Raw genomic sequence first — 20695 nt, 5'->3', positions numbered from 1 at the left:
CAAAGAATCGACAGATCGATACGTGTCTAGGCTAAAGGCTTTGTTCTGAATTTCACATCTTCCGAGCACTAAGTTGCAGGGCAACTGAAAAGAGGGAACCATTACGTTCCATAAAAAGTAAATTAATTGTTCGTATTCCAAACATTAGCTACAGGCTGCTCCTAAGAGAGATTTACCACCTACACTGTAAATCGGAGCAACACAAATGTTTTCTTCTAGTCATCTGCTTCATAAAAATTTACGCGTGTATACACGGGGCATTCTGTCACAGGGTGTCCCAAAAATATTCCAGAAACTGTATCATGCGAATGTTTTGTACACTTGAAGATGGCTGTTTTCTGGGTTATGCGTTATGTAGTTTAGTAGAAATAAACCGACGTTTCATAGGTGCTTGCTGCCTCCATCATCAGGGCAATTCTTCGCCCTGATGAAGGAGGCAGCAAGGACCTCCGAAATGTCGGCAAATTTCTACCAGACTATACGGTGTTACAACGTACAATACGGCCTTCATCAGTTTCACCGCCGTGAAAACCTTAAATCTTACCAAATGAGGTCTGTTTCGGTATCGGTCAAGACATCGCTTTTCACAACTTTTCACCAACAAAATCCTGTACGTTTTTTTTGCTCTCAACGCCTATTGGAATGTCTTTTTTTAGTGTCTCAGGAGTCCTGAAAGTCTCTGACAGAGCTGCATAAATTAAGCAGTGAACCGAACGAAAACCCGTTCCTATGCACAACGCCCTGATACCCACCCTCGTCGAAACTGTGGCTTGCCAACTTCAATTATAAAAGGATGTCGTTAAAAGATTCGAGTCTCTGCTCAGGACTTGCAGCCCGTCCCCGCTGCGTCTTCCGTCAACTCAGCAACATCCTTACCCCCCCCCCCCCGAAACATCCCTCATCCCTTCCAAAATGAACCCAACCCCCACATGTGTGTTTATGAACTCCAGAGTGATTTGGCGGTTCCAGCGTTTGTTTTGTTCCGGCTTCAATCAGAGAGACTTTCAGGGACTGTCAGTAACAACAGGTTGTATGTAACACAAGTTACTTGAGAATAACGTTGACCTCTATAAGACGTACGGCAGAGCACAGCTTTCTTTCCTAATGGCTGATAGGCACTGCGTCTATCAGCTGACTGTGCTTTGGGTTTGATCGGAACCTTGTATCGTGCATGTACGTGGAATTTACGGGGCCTGCGACACGACCACTGGACCCAATCTCTGATTTCTATCAGGTACATTCAAGTCGACGCCACGGTGGTCTAGCGGTTAGAACGCTGGCCTTGTAATCCTGGGGTCTCGGGTTCGATTCCCGGCGGTGCCCGAATTTATAACTTGTGTTGGGCAAGGCCGTGGTCTAGGCAACACGGAGTTTTCCTCCGTGGCATCCCAACAATTACTCCATTCACACACAGAAGAAGGCAATGGCAAACCACTTCTGGATCATCTGCCAAGAACGTATATGAACAGGTCCCAGTCCGAGAAAAGGATGGAAGGATCCTGTTCATATGGACCTGTCGTCACACAGAACACACAAAAAGAAATCCATTCAAGTCGCAGTTCTTTCCTGAAATTTCGGAACAGTTTTGCCACGGTAAGTGTCATCACAACATTTCCACCATCACCTAATCGTGAGGACCACCCCTCGTCTGCTGTCCTCGGTTGTTTATTCAGTACATTCGGTGGAGGCCCTGCAAATGCCCCGTGCCGTGGTGTCACGGGGCCCGGGTAATGGTTATGAAAGTGCGACGTAAATGGATGTTATGCAGGTTTAACCTCCGAAAAATGGAAATGAGAATTCAGGAAATGTTAAAGCTAACCGTGTACGTCGTCGTTTTAAACAGCGCTTTATGCTTAATATTTCTAGTCAGCTCTTAGGAAGTTTGATATTTATTTTGTATGATCAGTCTTGAACCTTCTTCTCTTTATAGGGACATTTTAAGCAGTGTTTCTATCATTCTAAGACAAATTATTGTGAACTGAGAAGTAGCAAGCATCTTCCCGTCCGATTTCTAAGAACCTGAAAATTAAAGTATGCAAAACAGTAATTTTGCCTGTTGTTTTGTATGGGTGCGAAACATGGTCTCTCACTCAGAGGGAGGAACACAGATTGCAGGTGTTTGAGAATTGGGTGTTGAGGAGGATATTTGGTCCTAGGAGGGAAGACGATGGGGCGTGGAGAAAACTGCACAATGACGAGCTTAAAAATCTGTACTCCTCCCCCAGTATTGTGAGGGTGATTAAGTCGAGAAGAGTGAGATGGGCTGGGCATGTAGCGCGCATGGATGGGACAAAGAGGTGTGCACCGGGTATTGGTTGGGAAGCCTGAGGGGAAGAGACCTCTGGGGAGACCTAGACGTAGATGGGAGGATAATCTCAGGCGGGATCTATGGGAGATAGGAGTTGAAGGAGACTGGATTTTGTTGGCCCAGGACAGGGTCTGGTGGAGGGCTTTGGTTAATTCGGTGATGAACCTTCGGGTTCCCTAAGCCATCTGGTTGGTTGGGTCCACTATTTGGGAAGCCTGAGGGGAAGAGACCTCTGGGGAGACCTAGACGTAGATGGGAGGATAATCTCAGGCGGGATCTATGGGAGATAGGAGTTGAAGGAGACTGGATTTTGTTGGCCCAGGACAGGGTCCGGTGGAGGGCTTTGGTTAATTCGGTGATGAACCTTCGGGTTCGGTAAGCCATCTAGTTAGTTAGTTAGTTAAACCCATTCTAAAGGAAATCAAAACATTTCACGATTCGAAACTTCTGGAACATTTGCATTCGAATGCCATCGTTGTGAACACTAGAAAACATATTTTATGGACTTCCTGTGAATATGGAACGCGTTTTCAAAATAAATAAACAACTGCACTTTTTATAAGTGGACGTCATCGTATAAATTTATATGATATCTCCGTAATGAATAAAATTTAGAGATCTATAAAAAGACTGCTGAAAGAAAGTATCAGACACACCTGAATGGCTGATTTATGTTAAACGAGCGACTGTAGGTGGCGAGTCCTTGACGCACAAGATTCCGTAGAATCTGCCTGTGGTTCGTATAATGAACCGATTCAATTTGCAGGTTAGAATCTGCGTAAGTTCGTACCAAAACAAATTGAATAAAATTTCGCAACGAGGGCAATAAATCGGGCGTGGTCTGAGTTTCTTTCAGTCGTAACGGATATGACGACGTGAAGTGATAAGAAACAGTAAGTCAAAGACAGAATTCGACTTAGCAATGGCATTCGTACCTCGTACAAAGTTCCGCTGAAGAATCTCTCGGACTAGTGCGTATTTAAACGTCAATCTTCATCAGTAAATGGTCGCCAGTGCATCTGCACTTCGTTGAAGGGAATTTGGAAGGCGCTGTGAACTCTGCACATGTCTGTCATAACCGCTGGTGCGTGCCCTCTGACTTCTGGGATGTAATCTTCTTTGTAGAAATCGGACCTTCGTGAAAAATTGCGCTTTCCTATCTTAAAAATAAACATTTCGTCGTGAGATTTGAGGATCTCACGGCGTTGAAAACACGATCGTCGTATTGCGCGGTGTGACGTATTGACTTTCAACTGTTTACCGACGTTTCGGAGGAACGTAACGCTCTTAAAGACCCCCAAACACGATCAGTAAGAATGCCCAGTTTATTACGTGTGTGGACAAGAGTGACTCACAGTTCAGTTAAACTAATTTATTTATTCAAATTTTAACTGTTCGTATGTGGAGGATTTCATAGGCGTTCCTCGGGGATCGCGTATTCGCGTAGTAGGTAGTCTGAGAGAGACACAGGTTGGCAGGATTTAATACAGCAGGAAGATTAAATAATTAAACAAACAACACTGACGTGAGTCACATGGGGAGGCGGCTTCATTGGAGTGATGGACCCATGAGCTAACACTCAGTATAACGCTTGAACACAGGTAACAGAAATCCCAGTTTACAGTAACAGTGAGTAGAAGGTAATGAATACTTCACAGTCGTGTTCCGACATAATATGAAGACGTTAACAAATAGCTCAGTTGAATTACTAAACACACCCGAAGCTTGGCGAGTCGCAATTAGTAGCGCGCATAATGCGATTTATTTGCAGAGCGAAATGTTGCGTGTTGCCTGCAGGCACTGCCGTCCCCACTAATTGCGGAGCGGCCGTGAAGCTCCAATTAGCCGGACCACACACCGGGACACAAAAACACTCCCCTAAGAAAAAAAAGACAGACACCGCACACAAAGGAGCCGATTTAAAAACACGTCGCGTTTTTAATTCGAGTGCTCTGTGAAACAAGTGGATGCGAGAACTACTTCCAGTCTGTAATTTTGTGCATTATTATCTTGCAGTGCGCTCTGCCGACTGAAATCTTGTGATCTCGGTGAGAGACAGCACTTTGATGTTGGATCATCATCATCAGGAACATCAGTTCTTACAAAGGCAAGGCCGTTCGTGTTTCAGTACTCATTAGCGTGAATTCTAAGATCACGGCCGCTCAGTTGATAATACAGCCTTCTACCTTTACTTAGTTCCGAAACGAGAAATTCACATTGCGCTGCTTAGCAGGTGAAGTGTGGACCTAAGATTGTGAAATGAGTAGTACCCGTAACTACGGATACATTGATAAAAATAATTAGGCGAGCAGCCCGTTGAAGTCAACGGGACAAAATTTATCAACGCTACTCCCACGCGTGTTTGAGACTAATCCCAGAGAGTCGCCCCTTACTTCAGATGAAATCGTGCGGGAATGCGATAGCTCAGGCTGTGGAAGCCCGAGTTCGCTCCCATCTTAGTCCTCGTGGACTTTTTAATGGACAGACTGGCGCTGATACAGGCTCATCTCCGAGTCCTGATTTCCCCTGTCAATGCCATTCCATCCATGATCCATATGAAAGTAACATTTGTGCGCGGCTTTTCACATGTCGAGGTCGAAACAGGCCGTTGTGATTTTCCCACCAATCGCCTCTCTTTCGAGCGGCCCTCAGAAGACAGTGACTTTGACGCCGCTAATCTAGGGGATGGGCAGTGGGCCCATTATGGACCGCAGTCTTCCGTCTTATTATGTGTTTTATTGATAGAACGTGTGCAATCTGTTCTTCGGTTCTGGTTTCATTTATTTAGTGTTCTGTCTGACGACAGGTCCATATGAACAGGATCCTTCCATCCTTTTCTCGGACTGGGACCTGTTCATATACGTTCTTGGCAGATGATCCAGAAGTGGTTTGCCATTGCCTTCTTCTGTGTGTGAATGGACTAATTGTTGGGATGCCACGGAGGAAAACTCCGTGTTGCCTAGACCACGGCCTTGCCCAACACAAGTTATAAATTCGAACCCGAGACCCCAGGATTACAAGGCCAGCGTTCTAATCGCTAGACCACCTCATCTTATTATTATTTAGTGTTCTGTCTGACGACAGGTCCATATGAACAGGATCCTTCCATCCTTTTCTCGGACTGGGACCTGTTCATATACGTTCTTGGCAGATGATCCAGAAGTGGTTTGCCATTGCCTTCTTCTGTGTGTGAATGGACTAATTGTTGGGATGCCACGGAGGAAAACTCCGTGTTGCCTAGACCACGGCCTTGCCCAACACAAGTTATAAATTCGAACCCGAGACCCCAGGATTACAAGGCCAGCGTTCTAATCGCTAGACCACCTCATCTTATTATTATTTAGTGTTCTGTCTGACGACAGGTCCATATGAACAGGATCCTTCCATCCTTTTCTCGGACTGGGACCTGTTCATATACGTTCTTGGCAGATGATCCAGAAGTGGTTTGCCATTGCCTTCTTCTGTGTGTGAATGGACTAATTGTTGGGATGCCACGGAGGAAAACTCCGTGTTGCCTAGACCACGGCCTTGCCCAACACAAGTTATAAATTCGAACCCGAGACCCCAGGATTACAAGGCCAGCGTTCTAATCGCTAGACCACCTCATCTTATTATTATTTAGTGTTCTGTCTGACGACAGGTCCATATGAACAGGATCCTTCCATCCTTTTCTCGGACTGGGACCTGTTCATATACGTTCTTGGCAGATGATCCAGAAGTGGTTTGCCATTGCCGTCTTCTGTGTGTGAATGGAGTAATTGTTGGGATGCCACGGAGGAAAACTCCGTGTTGCCTAGACCACGGCCTTGCCCAACACAAGTTATAAATTCGAACCCGAGACCCCAGGATTACAAGGCCAGCGTTCTAACCGCTAGACCACCTCATCTTATTATTATTTAGTGTTCTGTCTGACGACAGGTCCATATGAACAGGATCCTTCCATCCTTTTCTCTTCTCGGACTGGGACCTGTTCATATACGTTCTTGGCAGAGATGATCCAGAAGTGGTTTGCCATTGCCGTCTTCTGTGTGTGAATGGAGTAATTGTTGGGATGCCACGGAGGAAAACTCCGTGTTGCCTAGACCACGGCCTTGCCCAACACAAGTTATAAATTCGAACCCGAGACCCCAGGATTACAAGGCCAGCGTTCTAACCGCTAGACCACCTCATCTTATTATTATTTAGTGTTTTGTCTGACGACAGGTCCATATGAACAGGATCCTTCCATCCTTTTCTCTTCTCGGACTGGGACCTGTTCATATACGTTCTTGGCAGAGATGATCCAGAAGTGGTTTGCAATTGCCTTCTTCTGGTATGCGAAGATAAATCCACTGGTGATTCCGGCGAACTCCATAATTGGCGCTGTGGTCGCTCCACTTCTCTTGTTGTGTTGTTTACTGTTTCATCATGACAGTCTGCTGTCAGGCTATGAAGACCAGCCCACCCATCATACTGCTTCCAGAGGCGATTTTAATTTACGCCTAGGTCTAATAAAGTGGTCTCTTCCCATCAGACTCTAAAATTTCGAATGCATTTTTCGTCGCTGTATAATCAGTAGAGTAAGATATTAATAATTAAATAAACCAAGACCCACCAATAACTCTTTCAGTCGTCACAGCGTCGTTAAATAACCAAAGCACGGCTTCTACATTCAGTTTTCAGAATGCCTCTGGTAGGCTTGCGTGTGGCTTCGTTCCAGTCTCTGAGGAGACGCAAACCTACGGGCAAAGTAGGCCGCCCGCATAACGGTGACGAGCTGATCACAGAGAGAGCGGGGTGACTGATTCGGAAACCGGTACTGGGTTCTTGGCCCCGTGTTCTGTCTGAGTCAGGAACATCCTGACAGGAGTCAGCGACCGTAGAATTCCCCGGAACTGTGGAACCGATCCTCAAAACTCGCTCCCTCCTGTTCCCACACACTCATTAAACGCCCCACCCCACCCCGTAAGAGATTGATTAGAGTTGATAAGGTAATTGCTCTACTCGGCTCTGACTGCTGGAACACAGGAAGTTACGTCAGGTTTACAGACAGACAAGCAACTGCATTCGGTGCTTCGTTCCACAAAACGTTCGCTGGAAGTCCGAGGGTTTATCCGGCCACATAGAACGAGGCAGTCCCGAAAATATTTTGACGGAATTCAGACGCCCTGAAGCCAGATGTGATAACGACGACCGACAGTCTTTTACGGCAAGACGGTTTCATTCCTTTAACGTGACATTCGTATCGCGAGGAAGAAATGTTAATGCACATCAGTCAAGGTTTCTCCGTTCTACAGTCTTCAAAACTGGTAAAGGAACCCCCCCCCAAAAAAAAAAAAATAAAAAAAAAAAATCAGCCCAGGTGGGCCTCGACGGAGCAAGGAACGGATTTGGAAATTCGCTACGCGACAAATGGGCGTACGTCTCATTCGTGGTGGAAAGCTGGCTCTGATAAAGTTGGCATTCCGCCTTCGAAAGAGCCGAGGTATGTGATGAACATCTGCACCTGGTGCGAATAGATTAAACAAATAAAGACGAAACAGGTCCATGCGCCGATCAAAAACAAAATGGTAAAACCTTAAGTAAGCAGACCAATTGTAAGTCCACTAGGAAGATAATATTAAAATGGATCTGAACGAAACAAGGTGTTATGATGAGGAGTTGGTTCATTGGCCCTGGCGGGCTCTTTTGGACACCCACGATTCTGTAAGAGGCATAGAATATCTTGACTGGATGGACGACTATAATGTTCTCAAGAACAACTACGCCCGATGGAATAGTTCGACCATCAGAGCTACAAAAAGACTGTACCCGCAGCCTCACATCTGTAAGACACTTGCCTCTGAACGGAAGAGACCATGTGACCCAACTTATTTTGCAACTGTGTATCAGTCTGCAAATTTCGTCTACTTGCGTTTTATTTTATTTTTATTTAGTGTTCTGTCTGACGACAGGTCCATATGAACAGGATCCTTCCATCCTTTTCTCTTCTCGGACTGGGACCTGTTCATATACGTTCTTGGCAGATGATCCAGAAGTGGTTTGCCATTGCCTTCTTCTGTGTGTGAATGGAGTAATTGTTGGGATGCCACGGAGGAAAACTCGTGTTGCCTAGACCACGGCCTTGCCCAACACAAGTTATAAATTCGGGCACCGCCGGGAATCGAACCCGAGACCCCAGGATTACAAGGCCTGCGTTCTGACCGCTAGACCACCTCATCTTATTATTATTTAGTGTTCTGTCTGACGACAGGTGCATATGAACAGGATCCTTCCATCCTTTTCTCGGATTGGGACCTGTTCATATACGTTCTTGGCAGATGATCCAGAAGTGGTTTGCCATTGCCTTCTTCTGTGTGTGAATGGAGTAATTGTTGGGATGCCACGGAGGAAAACTCCGTGTTGCCTAGACCACGGCCTTGCCCAACACAAGTTATAAATTCGGGCACCGCCGGGAATCGAACCCGAGACCCCAGGATTACAAGGCCTGCGTTCTGACCGCTAGACCACCTCATCTTATTATTTATTTAGTGTTCTGTCTGACGACAGGTCCATATGAACAGGATCCTTCCATCCTTTTCTCGGACTGGGACCTGTTCATATACGTTCTTGGCAGATGATCCAGAAGTGGTTTGCCATTGCCTTCTTCTGTGTGTGAATGGAGTAATTGTTGGGATGCCACGGAGGAAAACTCCGTGTTGCCTAGACCACGGTCTTGCCCAACACAAGTTATAAATTCGGGCACCGCCGGGAATCGAACCCGAGACCCCATCATTATTCCTCAGTAACTTAACGACGACCGTGTTCTTCTGACGATAATCAACAGCAGAGATGCTGATTCTGATAGCCTGCGTCATGACATCTGATAGTCTTATCGGTGGCCACCAATGTGTCGGAGGAAAATATCACTTCCTGTTCACGTTCTTCAGAATTAATGCTAACCACCTGCGTGACTGCACAGTAACGTATCACACAAGACAATCAACATTTTCTGAAAGCCTCATCCGTCACCATCGGAGACGCTGTACAGATCTTTCAGAACCTGAGAGTCTCTCGGTTAGCCGAAGAAAGATTGTACCATTTTTGAAGTCCGATTGTCCATTACCGTTTACACAACAGCCCGCAACTTGACGGTCCTGAGACAACACAGTCACTTCTCTAAGCTTAACATTAACATTAATATTAATGAGATGGTAAAGTTGCGTCATATTGTGATATAATGAATATATATTCTTTAAATCTTGTCCGTCTAATCACAATAAATTCTTATGAAATATTAAAATATTACAATAATTAACATTTAAAATATTTAAAATATTAAATGATGTTCTTTATCGAAATATTCGATTTACATGGTCTAATGTAAATCGAATATTTCGATAAAGAATATCTTTTAATATTTTAAATTGTAAAATGTTAATTATTGTAATATTTTAATATTTAATAAGAATTTATTGTGATTAGACGGACAAGATTTAAATAATATATATTAATATTAATGTTTTTTTCGTAGTTAACCTGTATTTTTCATTGTGTGTTCCAAACAACGTTTTATACAGAATACATTAATATCTTCTTCATAACACGTATTCATACGACGGTTGTGAGAGCCTTGTGTTAAACTGCACCTTTTTCCGAGAGAGTGTCACGAAACCTGTGAATTTGTCCAAGAAGTAGACGTCTTTTACGTAAACATTCTGCGAGGACAGATGTAGGATTTGAGGTTATCACGGTGGTGAGTACGAAGATGGCTGTCTTCTGGGTTGTTGCACCATGTAGTCTGGTAGACGTTTACCAACGTTTCATAGGTCCATGCTGCCTCCATCATCAGGACAATTAGAATTATGCTTTACGATGCTACAGCCCAGAAAGCATGCATAGGGTAAATCCGGGAGAGATGTCGCACTTTTTGCAATATTTGTTTTAACTCAATCCAAACATAGTCAAAACGGCTGAAAGTTCAGAGATATTATATTTAAGATCTCTATTATACTAAGCCGTAAACAAAATATCTACAGCAAATTAATTCTCAGAGATACAGGGCGATAAAAAATGTCTTTGCGGTATCTCTCGTGGACATGTCAGGAGAGATGCCACTCTTTGAAAACATCCTGTGAATTCAAAAAGAAACATATGTAAATGAAAACTGATGAACTGCATTCAAACTAATGAATTAATGTGAACATTAAAATGTAAAAAAATATGTGAATACCAATAAAAATTTAAAAGTTAATGGATATTCAAATGAATTTTCAATTATCAAGTTAATTGAAAGAAAAATGTTCCAGAGGTTTCTTGGAGTCTGAGTGTAAACCAGTGAATTTAGAGTCTAAGCGTTAGTTAATGAAATTTGTACCGAGAGCAGAATTCATGCAGTCAGTTTCTGCAACTCACACACTCGATCCAGTCATCTTCCTTTGCTGTTCGAAAGTAATTTTCCCAGCACTCACAGCACTTGTTGATATCACAAATTTCAGGGGTGTCTTGATTAGAACTTTCTTTTTATATATATTTTTTTAAAGTTTTCCAACCTTATACAACTTGTGAAGTCAATTATAGTCAATTCTGAAAGAAGGCAAACTTGATTTTCATCGTCATTTTTAAAAACAAGGTAATGCGATAGAATAGGCACTTTTGACTACTCTTTAATAATTATATATGATATTTTAAATCAGATGTATTTTTTTTAAATGCGTCATCTCTCCCTTAATTTTTCGTGGACTCTCTCCTTATCTTCTGGGAGAGACGCCGCACCCTCCCAAATGACCAACATGGCGGCCACATCGTTTGAACTCAAGACTAACAACGCTGGAAACCTCTAATGTATCGTGATTTCATAGTTACTTCGACTGGAACTGATAAAGACACATCTTGTGAACAATAGAATTAACTTTGAGAATAAAATTAACAAACTCGCCTCATGAAATCAGCTATAACTCCTGCAAAACAGCACCGATTTTCAATGCGTCCACTTACAACATTTCTCATGGCTCACTGAACAAGGACGTGTACTCCTATCGGCCAAGGATTATCGGAATCCCTCCCGGATTTACCTTATTATTGTGATTTATTTTGTATCGATTCCAATTTTAATTTTTTTTTAATGTACAGTCGATGTTACACCCCGTGTTAGTGTTAAAAGTGTTCTGAATAAAGAGTGTCTGGAAATGTTATTTAAGAACAGAACACAATTAATGTCCTGGTGTTGGAATATCTTAAAATAATCACACGCAGTCCACCCTATTGGGTGTGACTGTCCGATTTCAGTAGCTGATCTGGCAACAGTTAATCGAGATTCAGTCCCTACATAACAGTCACACGCCCTTCATTAAGACTGATATGAAACAGTCGTGATTTTTCACTGTTAAGTTAACATCAATAGATTAGTTTATGGTCGTGCTTTTGCTTAAAATGGAGACGATTCTAGAACAAAAGTCCAAAGCACTGTTATATCGAGCTTCGGTTATAATGTTTAGACACTGAGAAATACCGGCGCGGGCTCGTCTGAGGCGACTTGGTTTGGTTGCCATCCTCACTCCGCATTGGAACCACACCACGAAATGAACTCGGCGTGGGTCAAATGCGCACGCGGACATGAACGAGCTGATGACAGAAATTTGAAAGGGATTGTACTTTTTGTTTTTAAAGTTTTGGCGCTGTAAGCTAAGTTCAATTCAATTCAATTAATTTATTTACGTGTTTGCCAACAGCAAGAAGCCAGTAACAGGCAAACACTGATAATACATAAAATAATAATGAAAAATAATACACAAACAGATTAACTAAACTTATACATGTACAGTATTAAATATAACATCCAAATACAGGCAAACCCAAAATAGAAATAATATTAACACAGAGCAAAATAAATGAAGAAATATAAATAAAAACAAATAATCCACATAGGGAACACTAATATAATTGTAAAACTTTAAAGAAATACAAAAAACAGATCATCTACCTAGACAACGTATCTAGATCATTTCCGTTGTTGAGAACGTGCCCTCAAGGGAGATAATGTTTATGCGAAATACGTCCGAAAATTTACATACGTCATTTGCAGCGATGACGCACCTCGCTGAAGGACTATGCCTTAGTGCACTGCTCACACTAAAAGTAGAAAATTCTCTTATTTGCCTCGCCGGCACACGTAAACCAACAGCGTCCATAATGGAATGGCAATTTATTTTGTCCTTAAAGACATTAATAAGAAATAACGCATCGAGATGTCGTCGTCTGGAATAGAGTGTTCTAAGATTTAAAGTAGATTGGATCAGTTCATATTTTCGGGGGATATTAAACTGGAAAAATCGGTAATTGCATAAACTGGCAAATTTCCTTTGAATATTTTCCAATTTATTAGAATCTGTCTGTGTAAGATTGTTCCATACGACCGAGACATAATCAAGCTTTGACCTAATTAAAGCATTATATAAAACAACAAGGCTGTCTAGAGAGGAAAAATTATATGTAATGAAACGAATAAGCCCTCAGGTCCTTAGTGCCTGGGAATGAACACAATTTACATGACAGTGAAAATACAGTTTACTGTCTAACAAAACACCAAGATCATTTAATGTCAATAATAATAATAGTAATAACAAAAAACAGGACATTACTTTTCCAAAATCCTTTTGGGTTGAAGAATGATTTTCCCCTGAAATACTGAGCATTGCTTCAGACAGGTCCTTTTCAAGCCCTTGAGTGCCCCTAAGCTTAGGAAATCTGCAATATCGTGTACCTGGGAATATTTACCGAGTACTTGCAGCTGAATACGAGGGACCACGGTTAAACGCACAGTGGAATTAACTGACTGATCAAAGGGTTAACGCCGATTTACCTGCGTATTCACGAAGGGACATAATTTGATTAATCACGCTGAGAGAGTGGATTATGGAAAATATGAGACACATTTAACAGGAAATAGATTTAATTGAAAACGATATTTAAGTCGACGTCTGAATAAACTGCTCCTGCAGTCCACTTTATTCGGTTAGGCCGTGTTCTCTCTGGCTAATAACAATCTTCCCGCTGTGACATGCAAGTTACGAATTTGTCGAATATCTTTTTCCTCTCCTGCGTGTCGATCCGTCCGTATTTTATCGTCTACATTAGACTCGTGCAGCATCCGTCGTTAATCTCGCCGCACTCAGAGGAGTACGAAGACGCCTACTAACTCCACAGAGCAGCGTCCTCCTTGAAAAAGCTGACGTTTGTTCACCTGGTTACGACATCCCCACCAATTGTGGAGCTCACAACGTCACGTCATATTCTTTTCAGACTCGGATTTCATACGCATTTCTCTTAACTCTCGTGTGCTACATGGCCAGCCCATCTCATCCTCCTTGATATGATCACCTTAATAATATTTAGCGAAGAGTTCAAGTCATGAAGCTCCTGGAGTCCAAACATTGTCCTCAGTTCTCTGTCCTCAGAAGCACAAACAATCAAAGACCGCCACTGATGTCGGTTGTGATGAATTGTATCCAACGTTCTGCACGTCCTCGCTGCTTCAAACACCTGTTCAGTTTCCATTACCAGGGGTATTCAATGAGACTAATGCAAATTGGATGAGAAATGCCTTCTAAACGAGCTACAGCCCCACATCTAGGGTTATGCCTATTTTAGACGAAACTGGCAAATATAAATATTTTGTTATTAAGACCCCCGTGGCTGATACCATTGTCTCTTCCGGTGAATTCCATTCAGAGTTTCCAGTTTCATGCACTGTAATCGCTTATATTACCACGTTACTTTCCAACTTATGACAGATGTTTGAACGTACTTCCGATAATTTTTCACGCCTGTCCCTGCGTTTTGCATCTCATATTTCGTTGTTTAATTATTGTTATTATTGAAGAGCAGTCAATACGACGCCCTTCCGTGTGTAATTGAATCTGGGTCAGATCGAACAGTGCTGTCAACCATGTTGCACCTTTTATATTTTCCGAGGAGATCCCCACATGAAGACGACGCTTTTCTAGAATTTAAACTTTCTGTTGAGATCAAATCCCTTGATAATAATTAAATAAACTAGGAAGTTTCTATGACGTGGCATCCCATTTTTTTAAAAAAAAATACGTAAGTATCACAATTATTTAAAAAGTTTGTGACCGGCTGTATTTGTATTGATGCGAAGTTCGTGAGTTACTTAAGATCTTTGAGTCGAATGTTCCCCGCGATATTCTTACACCAGACAGACATTTCACACAACACAACGATATGGCTCTAGAATCCGGCCTGTATTCTTGAAAGGTGGGACGTCACACGTCTCTAACCAGACCTTGACTGTGGCGGGCCGTTCGACAGCTACGTCTGTAGAGGCATGATGGATCACTTGTGCTTAAAACCCTCTCATTATAAGCTGAGTCACTGTACGTAACAGGCTGCAAGGAAGATGTGTGTTTCTGAATTCTTTTATAACTTTAAAAGTCTTCAACTTTCTTTGTACACACAATTGATTCAGTTGTAGAACTACCTTTTTGTTACTTGAATAAAAATTTACTTGGATATTATCCATCGTCTAGTAAATATAAAACGTAAAACGTGGGCCCAACTGTGTAGGAACCTGAAGACGGAGATAGAGTCCCATCTCCGAAACGTCGTTTTACGTTTTATATTTACTAGACGATGGATAATATCCAAGGAAAAAGTCCGGAGATAGGGATTAGCTCTATCTAGTGGGCCCAACTGTGTAGGAACCTGAAGACGGAGATAGAGTCCCATCTCCGAAACGTCGTTTTTACGTTTTATATTTACTAGACGATGGATAATATCCAAGTAATTTTTTATTCAATTGACTCTTCACCATCATCAAGAAGTTTTAGATTTGATATACCTTTTTGTTACGCTAAAATACTTTGTTACTGAATAACAAATGGTTTTAGCTCGCAGACGCTCCCAGCTGAACCTTCCCCTGGAACACACTCGACAGAAACGCGGCTGGACGTCGTCACGAAGAGACTGAATAAGATTAAATTAATTCAGACCTAAGTTACAAGTAATTTTGATATGGAGTCAGAGAACCTATTCTCCCACCGTACAAAACTTACAAATTAAGTGTAGCACTAAACCTGGCTGAGTAGAGTGGAGAGCTCGCGAGCAGTTTATTTAACGACGCTCTATCAGCTCAGACATGAAAGCGTCGAATGAGAGAATGATAGTTAATAACGAATGATGTGGCCAAAGGCTGTCGTGGCCTACTGCTGGAGGTACTGAACAAAACCGCGAAAATCCGCAGTCAGGACAGCAGGTCTCCGGACCGAGATGTGAACCCGGGGACTTCCCGAATACGAAGCAGGAGTGACAACCACTGGACGTTTGGTTGGCAGTGACAAGACCAAATCCTTCTGGACTCTGCAGATTTTCTAATGTTTGCGAAATATGTTTCTGTTGTTATTATCCCATCTTCAGCCACTTCATGGGATACGAGGTGCGATCGGAAAGTTTCAAGACTGCGCCTATAAAAACCCGTACACTTATCTCAGGTATTAAATTCATCCATTACCCTCGAAGTAGTTCCCCTGGGAGTGAACACAACGATCCCAGCGCCGCTGCCAAGCCTGGAAGCATCCCTGGAAATCTTTCTTTGTCAGCCTGTCAAGCACCATCTGCGATTCTGCCTGAATCTCTTCTATCGTCTCAAATCTCCTTCCCTTTAGCTGAATTTTCATCTTTGGGAAGAGGAAGAAGTCACACGGCGAATAAGGAGGGTGCGGGATGACGGCCATGGTGTTTGAGGCCAAAAACTGCCGAACTTTGAGGGCGGTGTGCGCTGGCGCGTTGTCATGATGCTAATTCGATGATGCCGGCTGGCACACTGATTCACTATGAATGTAGGCCGCATCCCCTAGCGGCAGAAGCTCGTACTACATCCGGTTCGCCCTCTATTGACACAGTCTTGAAACTTTCCGATCGCACCTCGTATGTAGTTCCATGTACCCGAGACAAACCTTGCCCCCGAGGTACATAGGGCAGCAGCTATTTCCGAAATACATTTTGTTTTAATACGTGTTACATGTATTACATACTTTTAGTGTTAGAGATGACTACATATTTTACGACAGCGTCTTTCGAATGATGTATGAAGATCCTAAAATGGCAGTTCTCTGAAGCTCCCTGATGATGTGTTCGCCCGGGATTATTGTTGTTATTATTATAAAGCCTGCTATAAAAGTTTATTTTTGTTCCCCCACTGGGTCTCAAAGTCTCTTGTACATAACAGGAAGAAGTAATCGGTTCTTGGAAACATTTTAAGAAAACTGAATCTGATTATCAGTAGGTACAATATGTTTCATATTATCGTAGTGGAAAGTACTGTTATGGCAGGCAGGTTCGATCCTTAAAAGAATTATTGTCGCTAAATAATTTTAGGACCCAAGCAAAGAACTTCTGGAAGAAACTGTCTCTGTATTTAAGCGGAATGATTAATCTGGTCCCCAAATTGATGCAAGAGTAAGGAGACAGTTTATCGTAGAAGCCCTCTTCCTCGTGTGCGTTACTCGGCGAAAGCTTGACTTCATTTGTTCTAATTAGTCGTATTTTAATGATTCAGACGTTAAGCTAGCTATTAGTGGTCTCCTTCCGACGAAAATGCGTTGGAGTAGATGAAAGTCCTGATATTACAATGAAGGGCTCTTCCTAGACATTCCAAGTATGTGAAAATGCTATACGAGGTGCGATCGGAAAGTTCCAAGACTGTGTCAATAGAGGACGAACCGGATGTAGTACGAGCTTCTGCCGCTAGGGGTTGCGGCCTACATTCATAGTGAATCAGTGTGCCAGCCGGCATCATCGAATTAGCATTTGTTTCTTAGTTACGGGCGTTTTGGTAGTGCATTACACCGACCCTCCTGCGATTTCGGAATGGCGTGTGCATCAAATTTTGCCAAAGACTCGCCAAAACGGTTACGGAAACCTATGAAATGCTAAAGCAAGCATTTGGGGAGTCCGCAAACTTTTGTGTGGCATTCACGTTTTAAAAATGGCCGAACCTCTGTCGATGATGACGAGCGTTCTGGACGACCATCTTCGAGCACAACGCCCGAAAATGTTACGAAGATTCGGCAGGCCATTCACGAAGATCGATGTCGTACCATCAACGACTTGTGGGATAGGCTATGGGACCTGTCAGTTGATTCTAAAGGAAGAACTCCACATGCGACGCATCCTGTCTGAGGACCAGAAGCAGAATCGACTTCTCGTTTGTCAGGAGCTCAAAGATCTTGCAAGAACCGACCCCAACTTCCTTTCTAAGCCCGTGTGACTTTTTCCTCTTTCCAAAGATGAAAATTCAGCTAAAGGGAAGGAGATTTGAGACGATAGAAGAGATTCAGGCAGAATCGCAGATGGTGCTTGACAGGCTGACAAAGAAAGATTTCCAGGGATGCTTCCAGGCTTGGCAGCGGCGCTGGGATCGTTGTGTTCACTCCCAGGGGAACTACTTCGAGGGTGATGGATGAATTTAATACCTGAGATAAGTGTACGGGTTTTTATAGGCGCAGTCTTGAAACTTTCCGATCGCACCTCGTACTCGATCACCTTTCGTTCAGTTACACCCAAATCAGCATGGCCTTCGTAACTCAGAATCTACGACAAATACTTTATTTAATTTGCTAGAATACATTCTACGATTTGTGTCCTCAGAAACATTTGAAAACACGCCATCCATCGTTTCCATCTTAGGGAAGTTTTGTTTCACATGTTCTGGGTTGTCGGGATTACCAGAGGACTCTACCCTGGGACCTCTCCTATGCTAATAACAATCATTACAAAGTCTCTTATTTACTGATGATCTGAAAATATATCGAGGTATAAAGTCTGTTGCAGACTGTAGATTTAAACAAGCTTATCCAGACGCAACTCTAAAAGCGGTGTCACTGATGTTCTGTTTGGCGTGCTGACTACACAAAAGATGTTAATTCCACGTCAGACGGTAAACTGATTTTTAATCGTCTTGACGATTTTGTGTGTTGATAGGAACTAAGGACATTTGGGGCTTAGTCGTTATATTACATGCAATTTGTCTTTAATTTGGTATAAACTATAATACAAATTTTTCGTATACACTGTCATTTCACTTACTGACTGTAGAATAGAAAATTTCTTTAATTGTGTCATCATTCGCTTTCAGGACGATGATTTATGATTTTACGGTTCGATGTCTACGCGATTATATTTCACAACACTTAAACTCCCGACGACTGCGTCTCGGTCCTGTTCAGCAACACGGAGCTGTCCTTAGTCTTATTACGCGTAACAAAGGCTGGGCCTCTGAGGTCCACTCATAAATAATTTGAATTACCGTGTAATATTTTACATTCCAAGGCTCATTATGAAACGTTAAGTAACTCTACTTATAACAATTATTTATTTTAATCCGTCTTATCACAATATTTAAAATTTCTTATAATTAAGATAATAAAATATCATTGATGTTCCATATCGATTGATCGATTTACATTTTCGGAACATTTACACAACATGTTTCGGTTTTTATAAAACCATCATCAGGTGTAAAATATATCTAAGAACTTAAAACTCAATTATGATTTCTGTAGTTTTTTGGTGATGTTTCATTACGTTTGTTTTTCCATTTTTGGGCGAAGGTGTTGTTTTTCTTAAATTTTATTAGATGTACATATCGGCCTGTAAGTAAAAGATTGTAAGAAACACTAAAGAATTTGAAAGAATTTATAAAAGAATTTAGAGAATAAAATGCAAAATATATAAATTATAGTTAGAAAGTAGCAGTAAAATAGAAATAAAAATAAAAATAAAACATACCAAGTACCAGAAGTACTAGTACTACTTGTGTAAATGTTCCGAAATGTAAATCGATCAATCGATATGGAACATCAATGATATTTTATTATCTTAATTATAAGAAATTTTAAATATTGTGATCAGACGGATTAAAATAAATAATTGTTATAATATTCACAATATGACGCAATTACACTATCTTATAACTCTACTTACGTAACTTCGCATCTGTTATGGAAAACAGGGCCCACCCATTTGACTTCAGAGTTCCAACACAAGCGTTGGTTAAAATTCAGTCCTCAGATCCTGTGCAAGGTCCACAGACCAGATTTGCCTCTGTTCCCTTGGAATTTTCTGTCTGACCTCTGTCTTTCTCAGAACCGACGCCAATCAACGCGGTATTAGCTTAGCACTTATTGTGCTTTAATGACGGGATCCAGGTTAAACACGACGAATGTGAACTTGATTGGTTGCCTGGAGCCGATCGCTAACAGGGGGACAGAGGAGAGACCCCCACAGTAACACATTTATTCCCGGAATGTTTAACAACGATATTTCAACCACATACGTTATGCACTATCCAATGATATCAGGAGGCGATCCTGAAAGAGTAGGTAAAGTTTCGAAAGGAGGCGATAATCGATAGTTCCTGGGTATGAAGCCCGCTATCTTCTGGGATAAGGCGCCGTAATGTAGTGCAATTGAAACAGACCGACGTTTCGGAGGTGCTCAGGTGATGTAGACGGCAAGAGACTCCGAAACGTCGGTCAATTTTTACCAGACTACACGGCCCATCTTCAAATTAGTCGCCACGAGAACTTGACATTACATTAATTTCCCGGGTTTCTTCCCCCTGAATTCGTCTGGAGACGCTGATGAAGAAAACAACGGAACATTTAAATCAGTGTAGGTTAGGTTAGGTTATGTTAGGTTGGGTTGGGTTGGGTTAGGTTGGGTTACCTTAGGTTAGGTTAGGTTGGGTTAGGTTAGGTTAGATTAGGTTAGGTTAGGTTAGGTTAGATTAGATTAAGTTAGGTTAGATTAGGTTAGGTTAGGTTGGGTTAGGTTAGAAGATGGTTGTTTATATACTCATTTATTATTAACGGTTTGGCTAGTGCGACAATCCCAGACTTATGCATTTTCTTTCACTCTTCATAATGTGGGCCTATATGTACCAGAGTGGTTTAAGCAAAATGTAAGGAATGTCGTATTTCCCATCATTTGTTTGGACAGTGAGCTTATTTTTTATAGGCCTATGCCCTAATTACTTATGACTCAGTTGATACCGGAGCGTCGTGCTCCAAGCAAACTAAAGGTTTTTCTCCGCGTTTGCGTCTGGTACCGCGTGCCTCAGACGAAACAGAAATGTATTCAGATTTATGCATAAATAAGTTAGTGACTTTGTACCGATAAAATCGCTTTAGAGTACATTATCGAATTAGATGACACAACTGCTCTGCGCCCCGACAACTTACCCTACACCCTTATTCATCGTTTCTGTTTTGCTATCCACGCCTTGAATATGCTTCAAAGTCAAATGCTCTAGACCTCATTAAAAGATAGCGTTCTTCATAAATAAAACTCCTGAGCCGACAAAGAGCGTGGCACCTGTGTGCCTTCAATGTATTTTATGATCATAATTGA

General features: G+C 42.1%; 1 protein-coding gene across 17 annotated transcripts in view; it reads left to right on the top strand.

Moving 5' to 3' along the window:
- LOC110834996 (uncharacterized) overlaps nt 1-20695 on the top strand; it is a 358279-nt gene that overhangs the window by 245429 nt on the left and 92155 nt on the right. The window lies entirely within an intron of this gene.

Source organism: Zootermopsis nevadensis, unplaced genomic scaffold (genome assembly GCF_977971745.1).
Source record: "Zootermopsis nevadensis isolate Lab colony 2312 unplaced genomic scaffold, Znev_1.0 Znev_ptg000008l, whole genome shotgun sequence".
Classification (NCBI taxonomy): domain Eukaryota; kingdom Metazoa; phylum Arthropoda; class Insecta; order Blattodea; family Termopsidae; genus Zootermopsis; species Zootermopsis nevadensis.
The sequence above is the reverse complement of the archived record's forward strand: the minus strand, read 5'-3'. Positions and strand labels throughout refer to the sequence as shown.